A 19,749-nucleotide genomic window follows, 5' to 3' on the forward strand; every position below is an offset into this window, starting at 1 on the left:
TCTTAGTTCGACGAACGACCGTCGTTCCTCGATAATGGCAGCACCGTACGCTCGTAGCGAGGTTGCTGCCAGCTGCCCCCTATGCGGCCAAATCGACAGACAGCTACGCGCCGACGTCTGATCAGACACGGTACCTTATTCTACTTCGTGGCCTCCTTCGTGCCGCATTATTCCAAGATCTCTCGTATAACGCTACAAAACAAGGAAGACGACGATTTTTGAAACGATTTAAAAAGATGTGGATATTGTTCTGCGATTACAGTTTAAACTATTCCGGTATATGTAGATTCTCGTTTCTTGGTTTTGTCAAGGTGGAAATTATACGAGAGAAACGAAGAGCTCTTTATAACTGGCGTGGAATCGCTGGAACGAACGTGCGTCATTCATGAAAGTATTCGATGACAAAGCATCGATAAACGAGAGCGTGATTTGATTGTTTGAAATAGTCAAACAATAATCTTGTCTGCATCGAAACGAATGTCGAGTTTGTAAGTTGAGAAATGTATACTCACGTTCTTCTATTCCGAATACTATTGTTTCAGTATCAGTTTTTCATTTAACAAAATGAAAATTTGATATTCCATTCGATACGTCGTTAGAAGAAAATTGCAGTTTCGTCTTTCTCTCAGCATGAAATCTTTTCCCATCGTACCGTAAAAGAAGCTCGTGCAAGTCGTCAAACATTGTACTATTTTCACATAATCATGCGCATATGAGATCATTAATATTCTTTTGCTATAGAAGATTTGAGGTACGTACATTTTACATCCGATACTAGAGGTGTAATAACTTTTGACGACAAGAAGTAATTATTCTCCAAATTGTTTAGTCCGACTTCTTCGTCATTTTATTATACCGGTAAAGCAATACGAAATCTCAAACGAAAGAAAAGAAATGTTCATTTATGTAATTTGGTTCATTTTAGGAAGTATTTGATCTATTTCGTCTCGATCGATAAATATTCGTTTTATTTAAAACATTCGATCAAATACTTGCATGAAAATCCTCAGAATAGAATACATTACATAAATAGATCTGAGACAATTCTTTTATGTCTGGGAACACTTCATTTCTGCTTAAGTGAGACAAATCGTTCGGTATAACCAATTCATTACTTCTATAAAAGATTTACGACAATTCGTAAAAGAAGCTTTTCGTTTCCATTTGCTTGGGTGTCATCGGTAAAAAAGTAAACGGATAATAAAAACTAATCGAGGAACCGTGGAAGAGAGATTGGATTGTAATAGAAGTAAAACGCATAAACAAGACCTAGCTTTATTTTCCTGGGAATCTACTGTCTTAAACAAAGTTGATGGCCGTTCGTTTCTTTATATTCTTTCTGTCGGCATGGGAGGAAAGGAACACTGATTGGATTATCGAACACTGAAGGACATTGGCGTCACTTCGTAATTAAAATCTCTCAAAATGAATTAAAACGATCTTGCGCGACATTTCGCGAATAAATCAGAAAAAATTGGATAAAATTTCGTTTGCACTTCTAAAGCAATTATTCTCGGCTCTTCGACGCTTAACCAGCGTGATTGGAATCTTTAAAGTTCTTTATCGCAAGAAAGGCACGATAAAAGCATTTCAATTGTTATATCGTTACATTTTCCATGATAAAAATGATTCTAATAAATCCTTTTAATTATCATCGAACGCTGGCACGTACGATGAAACGACAGCAGCGAAAGAAGTTGCCACAGCTTCCATTGAAATTATCTTCTTCTCCTTCTTTCATGCACGACGTTAGTAAAATTGCTATAAAAACACTCTAGACAACCTCTATTATCAACGTTACTATTTTATAGCTGCTTTATTACCTTCAGATTCTTTACTGGATTACTATTAAGATTTTACTTTTCTTTCAAATTCCAGGATACTGAATCAGGAGGTTGGTATATCGATCAATGTGTCTAATAAACATGATTTATTATTATATCCAAACAAACAAATATCTAAGACAAACTATATCTAAGATAGAGATAAAAAAAATATCTATATAAAAATAGCTATAGATGAGCTAGAGATAAAAAAATTTCATTAGATTTTTTAGATTCAAGAATTTTATTAGACAGCCTGTATACCGTATAGTTTACATCGGTGCTCTAGTTTCAAAATATTTTCGCGTGGCAAACAGACTATAAATCTTTTATCATACTTTGCTATAGAACAAGGATCGAGAAATCATTCCAAATCTGTTTTTCCAACAAACAAACGATACTATAAATTTATCTTATCGGTAGTATTCGATTTTCTAATCAATTTTCCTAACCAACAGTAAAAAGTTAATTTTCAAAACGAAGAGAGATTTTTTAAAGACGAAACCACAACAGAGTCGGAGATCTCGGTTGATCGCACAAGATAATTAAGAATAATCAAGAAAAATTCTGGAAAATTTTCAAGCATTTTCAGAATAAATTTCGTTTCCATAATTGGAATCGGCACACAGCAAAAGATCCTGCATTTGATATAAATCTTCGGGGGATTTTATCTGCCGGACCTATCTCGAGCGTTCGCTTCATTACGGACGCTTGACGAGGGTGAGACGATCATCTGTCGCAGAGGTGTGATAAGTGGTCCGGGTTCACTGAATCTCTGGCTTCGTGTTTCACGCGAGGGGATAAGCTCTTCGATTTTCTGTGTCATACCAGCGTGCACCTTGCTTCGATCCCGTCATTTTAGTTTGTCATGCACGTCATACGTGAACGAAACCGCGTGATACGCGATGTACACAGTGTCTGGTAACAATAGTACAATCAGACAACGAGCGATCCCTTGTCAAAAGCTGATTCGAAAACACAGAACAAAGTTTTTTGACGTTACTCACGTTTATAAACACAATTAGAAACAAGGACAAAAATCCGTTAAATCGAAATTTACAACTATTACACCGGTCAGACTTTCAAAATCATTTTTTTTTTTTTTTCTCTCGAAAACGAAACCTCAAATGAGAAATTTTATCGTTCATTTGCGACTTATTTTTTCGTGAGAAATTATCCTTGCACAAATATACCACTAGGTACCAGACACCCTGTATAAACGTAGAATTATTCTCGTTTCGTGTTGTCATGCCACTCGAAAACCCATTATTTCCCTTTACTGGTACAGGCATCCATCCTCTTTGCTTGGCATGCCCGAGACAAATCAACGGTCCATCGGATTCGACCATCGATTTATGTGCACTCTGATGTGATTTCGAGATGAGGAACGAGAAGTGATGTTAACGAGGCTCGGTAGCATTTCCGTTCTATAATTTCCCCGGAATCTCTGTTCCTCAACTTAAGCGGTTTCAGCTGAATAGGACGCTGTTTTCTCTTTTCCAATGGAAGTTCCACTTCCAGATATTATATACAGACAGTGTGGATGAGCGACCTAATTTGCGCGGTTTGTTAAATAATGGAGTTTCCTGAACGTATGTGTGTAAATGTCAAAATCGTTACTGGCGATAAGAGGTTTATTTCAATAATGTAAAATCAAGATGCGGTTGTAGTAATGTGATCTCTGGTAATTTGCCTAGCTAATGGTATTTGTATAATTAAACGAGGCACATGTTTATCGAGGGAATTACGCTTATTATATATTCGGCAAGTAATTTCGTGTTTATTCGCGTAATTTCGAAAGTAAAGATTTTATCGGGATTCATAGTTATATATACTTTGTTGGGAATTAATATATTTTCTGCAAATATGTTGCAATTTTTTAATAACGTTGTAAGTTCCTTTTTTGAAAAATTATTACGATTCTGCGGAAATTATTCAGTTACGTTTGAAAATTTTGTATCCTTATGGAGGAACTTGGGTTTGACGTGAGGTATAACATCGTTCTATTAAAGGGGCGTGTGAATGATTAATTTACATGGGAGTGTTACTAATCGCTACGCTTTCCTCTTTTATTTTTTTTTACGATCCTCGTTTGGACGTGTCTCGGTTATTAAGGCGGCAATTATCGAAAACGGTTCCTTAAATATCGTATAAGACACGGATGAACAAATATTTGGTGGCTTCCATTAGAATACACTTTTTCGTTCCAAAAAGGGACTAAACGTTGCTAAAGTAGACTTTGGCATTTTGCAGAAAGCAAACAATTTCTATTTTGTAATATATGTACCCGTAACTGTTCGAATACTTCGTAACATTCAGCTTGATAATATAAAGGGTGTTAATACTCTATTAAAATATTATTAAATTTTCGATACTCGTATTAACGATATCCGTTTTACATTGAAGGTATAAAAGCAGTGTCATCCCAGCCGAAGTCCGATATTTCCTTTATTTGCGTTTATTTCCTTTTATTCCCTTTAACAGTTTCCAATTCGTTCCAGTTCGATTTTAACATTAAGGAAGATTATAATACTCCGCCTTTTCCTGCGCTCGTAAGAGTTTCTATAATTAGAAGAGTTACTTCTTTTACTTCTTGGAGAAGCACGGAAACGCAATTAATCCAGCGAGAATGCTAGTAACTTTAATGGAGTTTACGCGATTCAACTGAATGCACGTGTTGAACGTCGACACTAAACTGTCGATAAGATGAAAAATTGTGAAACGAAACATTACGATATTGGTCGTTACGTTGCAATCTGCGATCGATAAGACCGAATGGAGTGAAAACATAGTTAATCGTAATATGTGAATAAATTTGTAATTGAGACGCTTATTCCATAGAAAATTTCAATAAATAACACTTAATCCAGATATCTCAGAATTTCTGTTTGTATCGTATCTCAAAATAACGTTGTTTTGCAAAATATTAACGCCCTTTATATTATCAACTTGAATGTTACGAAGTATTCGAACAGTTATAGGTACATATATTGCAAAATAGAAATTGTTTGTCACTTATGGATTTTAAATTGAATTCAATTCAATTTCCATCTCACATAAAAGAAAACTGGTATTATTATGGAAAATATTACAAAGAGACTGAGATATGTTCGAGTTAACGTGATAAACTAAAAACAAGTCGATGGTGAATGTCGTATTCTCCTTCGATATATTGAGAATTTAACATGGCTAACGCCCACAACATCTCGTAGGTGTTAATACCATTTGTTGCGAAAAGTAACTTTCAACATGTAACTCTTTTAAAAACTATTTTTTCCCCCGGATCGTCACAATTGAATTCATTCAAAACCTTTTGAAAATCATGCACCAATGGGTGTCACGCGTGTTTAAACAACCTTTCAATAAAAACATCGAAATTTTCAGGGTCGAATCGCGCAAAGGCCGTGACCCATCGTGTCCATCATCAACGATTTAATGAAGCCTGTATTCGGTCCTGGCAAGTTGCATCACCAAGCGACCAATTCAACGAAAGCCACAGCTTGCCTTTTCAAGTTGTTTCATCTCGACCTTTGACCGTTTCGCGCGTCCCCTTTGCCCACGGGCCGCCTTAAACTTTTCATCTAACACGAGCGTCGAGGCAGGGGGATAAAGTCCGCATCGTAAGTGGTCTGAATCAGGTCCGTAAAAGTGCAGGCTTGAAAATCGCATGCCCCCGTCGATCTGGAGCGTAGAGAGCGCCCTTAGAATTCCAAGGGAGTCTGGCACGCTTCAAAGGGAGGAAAAGTAATGTCCATAATTTATGGGGAAAAGATGACACGTCCATTAGGCGACAGTATCTGATGAATGAAGAAGAACAACAACCTGCCAGAGTTGTAGTACGCTTAACTGTGCTTGATAAATGGTGTTACGATATCCGAGTGTAAACAATAAGACCATTTGCTAGGTATAAGATGCGTTCGCAATTCAATCTTGTACTTTGCAGGCGATAAAAGTTATTAAAATGTCTCCGTGGCTTGTTTTTATCGAGAATATCCTGAGATTGAGAGGCTTTGTTCGTCGCTTTCCAACGCATTAATTTCGAAATATGATGTAATATTTGATTTTTAATGAGTTTAGCAACATTGTGTAGGTATAATAATAGAAAAGAAATAATTTTCACGTTATTTGCTTTTCATATGTGGCTAAAAGATTGATGTATCTATACTGAAATATTGAACCGATATATTTTAGATTATTAACCTTAATCGACTACAAAATATCTGCTACAGAAGGAATGAAATAGGAATAAAAGTTTGAGATTATATTCACGAAAAAAAAAGAAGACGACAAGGAAAACAAAACGAAACTCTATTGTCGTATTTGTTGTTTATCTTTGGAAACGGTAATGCTTCGTTCTGTCATTGAATATAAACAGATTTTCTATAGTATTTAAAATATTTGGATATATAAGATTAAAAACAAGAACAGAGGATTTATAATATTCTATCGAATATTATGACAGTACTGTATCAATTCTATTTCATTAAAATTGTCAAAACATTAAAAATAGTTACAATATCACGATGTTTTACTTAAATATCCCAATCATCGTTTCATATTTTTTTAAATAATTAATAAATATATTTAGAAAATGATTTCTTGAAAAATAAAAATATTAATCCATACATTAGAGACTTCAGTTACAATTTTATATAGCTTATACAAACAAACCAACGTTACGTTTAATCCTAAGCTTCGTAAACAAGATCAAAAGATTTCCAGATATTCAAACATACATAGTAAATAAATTCGCGACTAGTCCTAAATTGGGAGAGCAAGGAGAATATTTTAAGAAAATATCTCTCTTTGAAACGCTTTTACGTACGTTCCTCGTTTCTTACTACACAGAGAGCCGCAAGGAATAGACGTTTTATTTTACGTGCCGTTATTTTATGAGAAAACACTTTCTCGATTTTCATAAACCTTCATATCCCTTCCCTTTCTAAATTGAGACATCACGTGTAAAAAGTATAGATTCTTAATAATTCTTAATAATTAAACCAAAGCACATTATTCAAGAGATAAGGAAGGAGATCAATGTAGAAGCTCTTATATAGGGTGTCTAAATTATTTTTATTTGTTATATTTCATATTTTTATATTTATGAAGATTTCCAATAGACACATGAAACCAATTTCTGTTAATTTTATCAATTATATTTATCACTTGAACATTATTGGCTTTTGGCCTTTATCGCGTTTATAGATTTAGATTATAAAATTAGAATAATAAAAAATATGTCAGATTGTATTAATTACCCTCTAATTGGTATTTACAATCGCAGCTGTATCTTGCAATGAATTTAGAACCAAAATAAATAATTCCAGTAAACATTCTATTTGGATTTCTTGTTCTATAATAGAAGATTTGAAAGTATATTTCTTATACTTCGTAGCACTATACATAAGAAATAGTATTCGAAGTTTAATTTTCTGTAGTAATTACAAATTACATCGAGTTAAATTTGGTATTATTATTTCTCTCATTTATGTACTTGCTATTGTATATTCTTTTACCATATTCTGTCAGAATTTTCCCACTAGAGCGAACATTTCTTTTTTTTTTTTTACACCTACACGCATCATTTATATTCATATTTCAACTTCTCCGTTACGTCAAAATCTACACATTCCTCACTCTCGGCCAAAAATACTCTACGGAAAAATTTCTAGAAATAATAATAATAAAAAAAAACCAGAACAAATTGACAGTATGTATCATGCAACTGGAAAATGTTACCTGGGTATTTGAAAAGCTATTTCATCGAGGGAATCGCTGGGCTGCAATGGGGCACGCTCGAAGAGCTTGCTCGGGCCCCGATGGACCCTGTTGCAACAGTGCATGGATCCGGCTGTCGGTTGCGATTGGTCCGTAGAATTGGTCCCACGTTGACCACTTTGACTCGATCTTCCCTTCTGCCGCTTTTTTCGTACCTCCTCCGCCTGACGGCGCAGGTTGTGCAACCGGAAGAAGTACATTGACATCTCTGTTCCGAGGGGCGAGTATATACGATCAGAGAGCTGATGAACGGGACGACGAGAGCGTACATCCACTCTTTTCGTGCGAACGAATCTTTTCCGAGTAGCCTTCTTTCCAAGCGAAATTGAATTTTCGTGCCACGAATGAACGCTGATACGATTTGAGTTGCGTTTAGAGTAAAACCGAGGCTTTAAACAATTTTGCTAGAACCTTTGTCGTTTAGAAACTTTTAAAGGAAGCGCGATACTTGCGAATATCGCAACAACGTGTAAAAAAACGACTCGAAACGCCATTGTACCATATCGGCGTCACACTACGCGAATAACGAATAATGCAGAACGTCGCCTAGAAGTGACCTCTCTAAAAATGAAAGTCGCTTAGTCGAAAGATTTCTTCTCGAGAAGGCTCGTTCGCATCGATCATCCCAGTGAACACGTCTTCCAGCAGAGAATCATGCAACGCAAATCTAACGAAAACAAGGTCTAATCTAACGAATACACAGTAAACAGCGAATAAAGAGTACCAAACGGAGGAAAAAATTGCAAGAAAGAAAATATAAAAAGGAATAGGCAATAAATAATTAGCTGTAAACTTAGCGTGATCTCTCCGTGCACGATAAAATATTAACATGCTAATTAGGGAGCGTATGTCGTCCATAAACGCACAAACGTACATTCGTTATGGCGCATAACCAGGGAACCTGACATTTCAATCCGTCGTGTCGTCGCGTAGAGCCTCGAAGACACGTCGTAAATAGTACGTACACGACATTCTGCGGAACATGCAACGGCGTACACTCACGTTAACCACGGCTCGCCAAAACCCGAACTTCGAGTAGCCGAAGTTTGACAGCGACAACCGAGGGCTACACCGTTTCCCTCGTTGACATCAGCGACCCGCTAAAATTTTAATAAATCGTGGACAATTAACTTGTCCGACCATGTCCATCGATTCGTTTCCCACTGTTTCTAACGTGCGAATATTCAATGCCGGCGGCTTAATGCGACCTTGTAGAATAAAGCAGCGGCTGGTATCGAGGATACGCGGGGATCAGTTTCAGAGGACGTCCAGAGATTTAAGGGCTTATTCGGAAATCCAGTAGTGGAGAGAAAACCGTGTAGAAATAAATTAACCGCTTTTTTTTTTTTTTAAATATGCTGTTACTCTGTGTTTTCATTAATTATTCGTTTTCAGTAATTAAAACTCAATGGATGTGTATGTTACAGTGTATATGTCAATTTATAAGTATTTGTACACAGTTGGTTTCATATGAAATATGAAAATCGATCTAGCGCAAGATAATGATAGAGAATGGAGATAATAACAGTTGACAGAGATTGTTTGCAAGAGTCATAGAACATTAATGAACAATTATAATTACAATAATAATAATTTACAATTATACGTCGTAGCATTCTAATCTAATGCTCACAGAAAAAGTCTGAAACGAATTAAATGGAAGATTTTTAAATTAATCGCGTCATTGTCGATGAGAGACCACTGATTTTTCACGACAGATATTTCAAAGAAGAGTATATCAGAAGCGAATAGACAAAATTAGTTTAAGGTATTTTTGTATACTCTTCGATATACGTTATACAATTTGCCTAATACAATATACGTTGATCATAATAAAAAATAAACTGGTTTAATTGTATCGACAGTGTAAAAGAAATTTCTGAAAATATCTACTTTTCAAGCCATTACAGTTTCTCCCTCCCTAATACGATTTTCATCTGAAATATTCCTTTCTTCTATTTTATTTTCATTATTTGATCTTTACATTCATCTATATTTCATTATAACGTAAGAGAATTTTTAGTAAGTTCAATGTTTGTCTTTTTATTTGAAACTTCATTTCCAAACATTTACTCATTTCGAAGCAAAAGTAAAGGATTCCCTTCGGAACGCAAATGCCTCGTGTAAAACAAACGTTGCGTAACAATTGGGCGTAACTTCAGAAAAAAGAACAACGCTTTCGAGTAACAAAAAACATGCCTACACAAATATTTGTTCCGTAGCAACCCTTCTTTGATAGAGACGAGTCATTTTCCCGTCACCATCGTGTTTTATAGAACGTATCTCATATACGTTCCATTTGCAATTGTAGTATATGAAATCGAGAACGTTTCGTGTAGGACGCTGTCACGCGAAAATATTTGATTAGGTATACCTGCTCGTCACGATTGGGTCGATCGAATGCCCGAGAATCTTTCCACTAATAAGCAGCTCTTCAGACACACGGTTGAAGTTCCCCCAGGACTATTTCACGAGACTTTTTTCCGCTTCTTTCCTCAGCAATCGACATTCTTTCAGATCAGCCTCGAAACGGGATTCGCACGTCGATAGGTATTGGGTATCATTCCCTTTCGATTTTTTGTTACTGTATTTATTAACATTTTTGTGACGAACTTCAACTTTGTCGTTATTAAATAAAAATACAATGCCATTAAAATATTAGTACATTTACATAAAGTATTAGTATATTTATTAATACAATAGGCTTAGTGGTTAGAAATATACCTAAACGTAGAGAAAGTTTTGATAGTTAGAAACAACAGTTATAATGTACATATATGCGTAATAATAATACGTTACTATTAATTAATAACGATAATGATACGGTACTGTTAATTTCGTGTTGTATCAGGTTGTCCGAAAAGTTTCTTTCGTTTCGTAAAACGATACTAGACGAACAACAATTTCTGTTTTATATTGTTTTATTGAATTAGGTGAGATCCATTTCGTTCTATTTCTATTATTATGTTCGTGCATAATTCAATAAACTAATATAAAACAAAAACATTGTGCGTCCATTATTTCCTTATAAAACGAAAGAAACTTTTCGGACAACCTAATACTTGAGTTAGTGTAATTTCTGAATTTTCGTAACAATGCTAAATTTCTAATAGCTAGGAACAAAATTATCCTGGCGTGAAAAAACCCTAAACGAAGATATCCCTTACGCAGCTTTCCTAAGGGTTCGTCCTTTATTTTCTTCGGCATTTCATGTGGTCTTATATTACACCGTGTGCACCGCCATAAATCGAGGATCCTCCTACATCTCTCGAAATTCTCCTATTTTTATCTACGAGTTGATGATAAAAGCTGGGTATAGCAGAGTCGATCCTTAAATACATATATCTTAAAACCACTGCAATCGTGTATTCTTTATACATATATAGCATGTTCGTTACGTGATACACACAGGTGAACAAAAGGGCACTTTACACGAGAAAGACGATATTTCTTTGTGTTCTAACCTTTTGGAGAAGCTTGTCGGATGGGTGTGTACAAAGCGACAAATTTGCTTCTCAATATATTGTTCAAATTGACACTTTAGGGAGATAGTTTGAACGTGGATTTTTCTATAATTTTTTACATCATAACTTTTCTTTCTTTTTTATAAAGATTTCTGGATATAAATTGTCTAATAAGTTCGTTTAGGTAGTTTCAAAAGAGTAATATGAAAATAGTGATCCTTGATATTGTATTGTTATTTTTTTACATTTTTAAGGTCTTCTAAATTTTAAATAAACTTTATTTATTATCCTTATTTTCCTTCTTACGAATGGTACTCCAGAAAATATCGAAAGACAAAGGAACTCGTTACACAACTCGATATTTCGCGTGGTAGTAGGCATGAAATTTTGGGGACGACGTTTTATCGGCATATCGATATGCATTTACGAACACTGACACCGTAGAAAGAGGGGCTTGGTATCATAGTTTCATATTCAAATTTCTCTACGTTACAGAAATACAAATTCTTGTACTTTCAAACGGCTCTGCAATATTTCTCAGGCGTGGCAACGAAACGCAAAGTGAGTAAAATGGAATCTCGACAAGGTGGATAGGTATGAAAATAAATTGCGACAACGTTCAGGTTCGAGCTTCATTTTTCAAAATGAAGATTTTTTCATCGAAGAAAATTATTCAAACTATACGTTACGCTTGATGATTACACGGATTAAAAGTCCTGTAAAAGAGCTGGTACGTGAGTGTAAAGAACAAGAGAAAGGTCATTATATCCAGTTACAATGTGATCTAAGATACGTGCGAGAAAAAAAATGTTGTGGCCTCGTTGTTCTATGAAACCGTGACTTTTAGACGCGGAGAATAAGGGTTAAATGCTGCATGCTCTCGTTCTTTTGTTTCAAAATCGTTACATCTCGCTACATCAAACTTCTTCTTTCATTTTAACGTACTTGACTTATTTGCTTGCTGAATGCTGTATTGTAGTTTAACTTAAACGTTGTTTGATCGTGCCCCCTCTGGCATGATGAATTACTTAACGAACAAGCTACAACAGTTGCGAACTGCTACAGTGATAAATCAATGCCATGGCATGGACATAAAAGAATTTTTCGGCAATTTATTAATCATTGTAGCGTTGATCGTAATAGCCTAGCCGTATCGTTGCCTCTTATAAGTATAATTAATTAACTATTTTTCGTCGGATGTTGCCATAGTGGTGGCATTTAAAGTTTCTATTTAAAGGATAGCGCTACTATGGCAATAGTAAATATTAATTACTTCTGCGATAAATGCTGCATTTATTGTTGCAAAGGATGAACAAGCCAGAGTACGATTTTATAAAAATGTAGTTCAAGATATAAATAAATATATTATTTGATAGCGAAAACTACCTATATGATCTATAGCAAAACTATAATTATTTGAAAAAATTAGAAAATATACTTAATCATGATATTCGAGTCTCGTAGTGTTAATGAAATCTCAAAGTGTTATGTATAACACTGATAGCGTATTGATAAAAGATTTCTACAAGTATTCATATTCTCTTCATTAAGAATATTTTCGTGAGCAACTGTAATTCTAAAATTTTAAATTTATCCACTTGATTATCTATCATCCTAACCAAAGTATTCGTCTTCATCCGCCAGATACTGTTCAGATACGGAGAAGAACGCTAAGCTCTGAAAATTGAACAGAATACAAATTGCCAATTCTCTATGATAAAACTGTGAGAAAGCTCTGCAGACTATTTTTCTGCAGGATAAGCGAAGATCTCCTTAATTGCAGGTGTAAATATGTGACTGGCATCTGGCCAAAAATCGATCAGACAGAAGTAAATTGCGTCCGCTAATATTTATAAACTTCAAAAGCTAAATGCTGCCTCTCGCTTCGTGAAACAGCGTCTCAAAGATCGAAGCCTGGCTTTAAATATGCGGCTGATGCGATGAGGTGTTTATCATATAACTGTCGACATTACGATTAACGATGCAAACTGAACTCTCGCGGCTCGTGAAACACGTTACCGGTTGGTTCGCCTGCATTGTTTCCGAGAAGCTTCTGTTCCTCGGTCTTCCGTAAAATTTGCAATAAAACGTGTTTGCTTCGGCTTCGAGTAAATTTGCGGCTAACCAAAATAACAGTAAAAAAGTTCAACGTATATTTCTTTTCCGTGGAAATATTCTGTTGTACTAGGGTTTTAGAAAATTGGTACGAAAATATACTGTCCAATTCTTCCACGATCGTAGAAAATTAAACAAATATTTATAGAATGTTATTTGCCAACCGAGATCAAGTTAATTGTTTCCACGAAGAAATGCGAAGATGGATTCCCTTTTAGCTCCAAATTTACGTTTCGGTTTAAAAATTTTGAAAATAGGCTCCGACATATTTTCTCTTCTTTGCTGATATATGTATTTTTGCATAAAATATACTACATATCTAACACGATCGATACTTTTGATCAATCGACCAGTATATAAGACTAACCCTTGTGTTCTAATAATTACGTTTCATAAAAATTCCACTCTGAACCAAATTACATTAACATTGACAAATAAATCTGAGACAAGTCTTTTTAATCTATCTCTTCATAAAATAAAAATATGTATTTATAATCGAAAGATCACGACACGATCTTTATAATCGATTTTATCCGTCTGCAGCATTAAAGACACAAATCCCTTCGCTTTAGCCAGATGATCCTACTTTAAAACCATATTGCGTTCAAGGACCGTGTCACGGTAACCGTCTGTATAAAAAATGCAATGCCATGTCGTCCGGAGATGCAAATTTCATGCGTGTCGAAGCCTTCCATCATTGCCAGCAACGGAAGTAAATTTATAGCGAGAACACGTGCACTTCTCTGACATCACGAATCCCGACACGATGGCACCGTACAGTAAACCCCTCGTAAGATAAAATGGCTGATGGCAATCAGTGCGACCCACTCCGATATTATGCAATCCTTAATTAAATCGTCTCGGATGGAATGGACACGAAGTCTAGGTCATCTCGCAAGATTCTATTTCAGAATATTCCTATATTTCTATATTCTCGCGATTGCTTGACATTCTCAACAATTCATAGCGTGTCGAAGCTACTATCCTATCGCGAAAAATCGCTCACTGTACAGATTAACGTCATCTGGCGCGAAATGCGTTGCAAAGTTTGCTAAAAAAAGATGCTTCATTGGGAGATAAAAGAACGTACAAATATTTTCGTAATAAAAAAAGAAAAGAAAAAAGAAAAGGTTATAAGCAGAAATAGAAAATAAAAATTAGGTAGTAGGAAATGGACGAAGTTATAGCTTTTTCTAACAGCCAGATGTTTTAACACACCGTGTGATTGAAGACGATTTCGTGCAACGAGTAACTCGGCCACGATACTTGAACTGCACGAATGGCCACTCGAAGTAGACACGGCTTCCGGCGAAAGGTAACTTTAACGATATTTCAAGTAGTTCGAAGACCTCGAGGATCACGTAAATTCATATTCAAGCACCTGATATTAGACTCGTAACTATTGACGAGGAAGAAGTTACTTTACCTCCTGTACCTTGTAAGGGTTTTCTTGTTTCTTTTATTTTTTTTTTTTTTTTTTTTTTTTGTTACGCAAATTTCCAACTGTAAGGATAGAGTAGGGTAGGTCTATGTTTAAGTCAAAAAGGTTAACACATTAAATCATTTTTAACCCAGTTTATTTTTCCATTCAATCCAAAGTAATCGTGTTCTAGACCTTTTTACTTCTTTCCCAAAAAGTAAACAGTTTTTCTTCTGACTGTTGTGCTATTATTTATCGAATACGTTCTCGTAAATTAAACTTATAAAAATATAACATACACACGATGACATTTCTTTTGAATGATTTTTCAAAAACATTTTTCTTACAATTTTGATTTCTCAAATACATTTTCTCAAGCATCATATTTTCCTACAAGGAACCTTTTACGCTATATTTACGTATCATAATCAGATGATAAAGTTATAACACTCATTTGTCTTCTTTCGGTATATTCCAGTAAAAGAATGGCTAACAAGTTATCTTTTCAGAGTTCCAAACTATGTTATGTAAGTAGATTCTTAAAAATTGATACACTCTATGCTTGAATAGTGTTTGAAAGAACAGGAGAACACACTTTTTCAAGTGAATCTATTGTATGGCAGGTATTCCATGTGGAACAAACGGATTCCCAAAGGATTCTCGCGAAGATAGAACGCAATGTGAGCCGAGAGAGTCTTTGTCGGACAGCATTTTGTTTGCATTCAATGTAAATTTCTAACCCAGTTTATTCTAGTTGAGTCTGGCGATAGCTCTTGTAGGAACGATTCCACGTTATAAACTGTTATAAAAAGATATTATATTATATTATATTATATTATATTATATTATATTATATTATATTATATTATATTATGATATTATAATTGAAATAACTGATATAAACTGTCACAGAAAATGATGCGAACCTACGAACAAGATAGAATTTTTCTTTGATGTAAGTACCAACATATACTGAATATTAATCAAATTTATAATGGGGATATTAAATTGATTAGCGTGATTAACGTGTAATTTTTACAAAATCATACGATTAACCTCGACGAGGATTATTGATTCGACTGTTGTGAAAAATCAATTAACGTAGAAATGACTTCAAGAAAAGATAGTAACTTTATCGGGTGTATACTTTTTACCGAAAGTACATTTTTCTTGTTGTTTGCCGTGGATTAATTTGATTAATATCTCTTGAAACACTATCATCGCGAGCATCTTCCTAACTTTAGTTCATTCTCTAAGTTCATTTTCTAATGAAAAATGACCAGTCTTGAAGGAGGCAAATCTAGGTTGAACTTAACATTTACACAACCTCCTCTAAATGCAGAATTTATGTTCCCAACTTTCACGGCGCTTCTCTCAAGTTTAAACTCGTATACGAAAATCGCATAAATACGATTATTCATAACAGGCGATGAATAATTTCCAATATCCCCATTATAAATTTTATTCACATTCAGTATACGTATGTTACGATGAATTGCATTTTCCTTTTTTGATATTCGTTGAAAATATGGTAAAATTGAATAAATTACTCTGAGATTTATAATCTAAAAAACCGGCATTCGATAACTGACTATGAATTGATGGCAACGTTGAAAATTGCTAATTGTACAGCAAAACAAAACACGCATTTACGTATTTAAAATTATAATTAAATACCTTTTCATAGAAAAATAACAGAGTTAAAAACAAAATAACTCGTTTATTGCGTCAGAATTAAATTTCAATGGCAAATAAACAATTTATTATATCCTTTTGACGGAATCGTAAAACAATTTTTCTCTCCATTATATTTTATCGTTAAACGAAGAAATGTTCCACACGAAGGGTCCACGAAAAAAAGAGGGAATGTTAAGCTTCAGCATCTCCCTGAAGACGAACATTTATTTTCCCATATACAATGTCACAACTTCATATGTTCTCAGAATAATATGAAAATAAAACATTTTATTCTTCATTTTATGCTGTATCATCTGCAACTTTTACTTATTATTTTAAGTAATACAGAACACATTAAACTGTAGAAGGTGAAAAGTACGTATACGTCTCAGTTACTTCTAACTACTGTAGAATTCAGCAAATTTTTATTCAAATTAATACAACATAATCAGTGATAAAGGGCACACACGGGAGCATACGAAAGAACGTTAAACTCAAACTTCGTTAAACGTTGACGTTCCTGCTTCTTCGCGCGGGACCTTCTTATATAATTAATGGAAAAGTTTTGTAATTAAATGAACTACACGTAAAATAGATTTATCTAATCTAGAAAACTAATGAAACAGTTATAAAAACGGAACAATAAATTATTGTATAACGCAATTCTAACACAGAAGAAATTAAGACGAAACTTTTACGCGTGAAAGAACAACGAATTCACCTAATCTCTAATTTCACATTTGCGATCATTATACAATCAATATTTATATCAATATTCACATAAATATTCGTGTACTCCTACTCCTAAAGGTCTTAGGACACTTCTTATTTTTAATAACGTCAGTAACAACGCGACACGATTTTCTCATAATGTACTCAAAAATACTATACACTGCTTCCAAGTTCTCATAGAAAACACTTACAAGTAGTAGACTATAAAACAACACGTCCACAGTAGAGTAACCTTTCGTTTCAACATCGTACCTCCAGAATAGAAAAAAAATATGAGGTTGATCAGTCTGGCACAAAATTCCATCTATTTTAGCCGAGAACGAAATGACAAACGACAGTAAGATTAGGACAAGCTCTATCAAGAGAACAATATGTCTGTTGTACCAATAAATTCCTGCAAATTACTTCGTCGACGTGTCTACAGGCCAAAAACGACGGCGACACGCGTTGAATTCGTTTCCACAACGTCGAACTGGGATTTAACGAAAAAGGGGAGAGGCAAAGTACGCGGCCTGAATACCAGTCGATCAAATAAGCGAGAACCGCGAAGAAAGCCAATTTCTCTGGCCTCCTACAAGCTTTTGAAACGGTGTATATCCTCGACCGTCGGTGTACCGTGGTTACTTTGCCTCGACGACGAACGCTCAACGATTAATTCCGCTACGAAACACCCGGGATAAAGACTTAAAGACTATTATCCGACTTAACACATTTCACGAGTTTACTGGTGAGATCGGATAGCCAGAGATAAAGGCACTCTCTTTGTTCTTGTAGAAGGATTTATTAGAAGCTTGTTTCTACTGTTACGAAACTTTCTTCCTTTGGCGCGTGGTGTGTACGATTTGCGACTTTGTCACAATATGAGTTTGAATGTTTTATTGCTTTGAGAGAGAAATCGATGAATGTTGTAAAGAACGCACGCATTGAAGTAAAAATGGTAATAGGACAGATTACATAAAAAGAGAAATTATAATAAGAAGAAATTGAACAAGAAGGATCGTACGGAAGTATTAAAAATTGATTTAAAATTATTTAGGAGTGCGAATCCATTGCATGGAAATAATGAAAGTTAATTAAAATTCGCGAAAGAAATTAATTAGAAATTAACACCATTGGTGCTTTCAGAATCTCGTTCTTCAAATCTCTATCATTGTCATTTTGTTAATATGTGCTTTCTATTAAAGGTTTATTATTTGACATCAAATTCTGAAGATATAGGAATTTTTATGTCTTGGATGATGACTCCTTGAAGAATTAGAAAGATTTTGGTTTATAAAATTAATGCGAATGTGTAAAAGCTGAATTTTACCGCTGAGAAAAGGTTTTCCGATACAACCAAAAAATGGTGTCTTCTAAATCGTAAATCAAAATTACGCAGCAAGACTGCTTATCATAAAAACGTCATCTTAGGAGAGAAGAAATTTCAAATAGTTGAATATTGATTCATATGAAGCACGGATTCGCATAAAATATGGGTAGATTCGAAAATGTTCACAGGCTTCCTCTTGGAAGTCAAAATAATATCGTCCCATGGAAAGAGAATTCTACGATCTTAAATCATTTGAAAGAATAAATTTTTCCGTTATATCATACTTTTTGCACTATTCTTTACGACAGAATATTTAAACATATAATTAATAAATGCAACGTTAACTCAAATAATTCCATAATAAGCATAAAAGCCATTTTATAAAATAAAATGTCATAAACTACGATAACCAAACTATAATATTCTCCCTAATAAAGTAAAGATATAAGTAAAAATCCGTAACAGAAGAGTCACGTCAAACAAACGTCACTATGTAAATATATCTTTCGAACTATAGCGAATGAACTGAATTCTGTTAACGCACGTGGACAATTTAATCCAACTATAGAGCATACGTGATGATATTGAAAATAAGGGAGCGGCTAAGCGGAAATAGAAACGTGAGAGGATAACCAAAAAGCGGTTGGTTTAATGAATGACAGTATCACTGATGTAATGGGTATACCATTGGGTGTCAGGCGAAATAGACATTTAGACTGTAACGTTTCCCGCTTGAATAGTTTAGGACCTATTAATCATTTATTCGAGGATACAATTTAGGAGCACGTGGTTTCATACGCGGTGAATTGTTTAAACGTTTATTAAATTTTATTAAATCTAAGCACTCTCTGTTACAATTTATGTAAACAGTTTATACGGAGGAAGTTCCACGAGTCAATTAATAAATAAATGCGTTTCCATAAAACAAAACACGTACAGATAAATATGAAACGTTAAAACGAAACAAACGCTTAAAGGTACTGAGGAATTTGAAATCGAACAAGAAAATTTTTTCTCTAATCGAAATATATTAATATTATAAGAATTGAAATATCGAGAAGAATAAAAACACTTTAACGCCATTTATGATAATGCATTGTCAAGATTATTACGACTAAAAAACTATAAAAGTGTGCAACTATTTTATAAATTCTCATTTCGTGTATGTGTTTGTTTAACTTTTATCGTTTAATTAATAAATAATTTACCTAAGTGTGATATTGCGTATACGTAACATCCAGTATGAAAGGAATAATAATTGCATTGTTCAAATAGCATTAACTAAAGGTTTGTTATTCTCAACATTTCAAACGTGTATGTGTTTGTTTAACTTTTATCGTTTAATTAATAAATAATTTACCTAAGTGTGATATTGCGTATACGTAACATCCAGTATGAAAGGAATAATAATTGCATTGTTCAAATAGCATT

The 19,749-nt window shown here is 34.4% G+C and overlaps 1 protein-coding gene and 1 long non-coding RNA gene across 4 annotated transcripts in view; both read right to left on the bottom strand.

The window, feature by feature from the left end:
• The window catches only part of SLO2 (slowpoke 2), a 188,101-nt gene that overhangs the window by 109,444 nt on the left and 58,908 nt on the right, over positions 1-19,749 (bottom strand). The window lies entirely within an intron of this gene.
• LOC138189935 (uncharacterized) overlaps positions 6,884-19,749 on the bottom strand; it is a 45,461-nt gene continuing 32,595 nt past the window's right edge. The window contains exons 3-4 of one of the 2 annotated variants that reach the window (XR_011176164.1): positions 7,563-7,809; positions 6,884-7,477 (exon numbers count right to left, since the gene is read on the bottom strand). This is a non-coding gene — a long non-coding RNA (uncharacterized LOC138189935). Of the gene's footprint in view, positions 7,492-7,562; positions 7,810-19,749 lie in introns of both variants that reach the window. The other variant, XR_011176165.1, reaches the window with a different exon arrangement.

The sequence above is a fragment of the Bombus flavifrons genome, chromosome 2 (assembly GCF_040668555.2).
Source record: "Bombus flavifrons isolate JBK064 chromosome 2, iyBomFlav1_principal, whole genome shotgun sequence".
NCBI lineage: Eukaryota > Metazoa > Arthropoda > Insecta > Hymenoptera > Apidae > Bombus > Bombus flavifrons.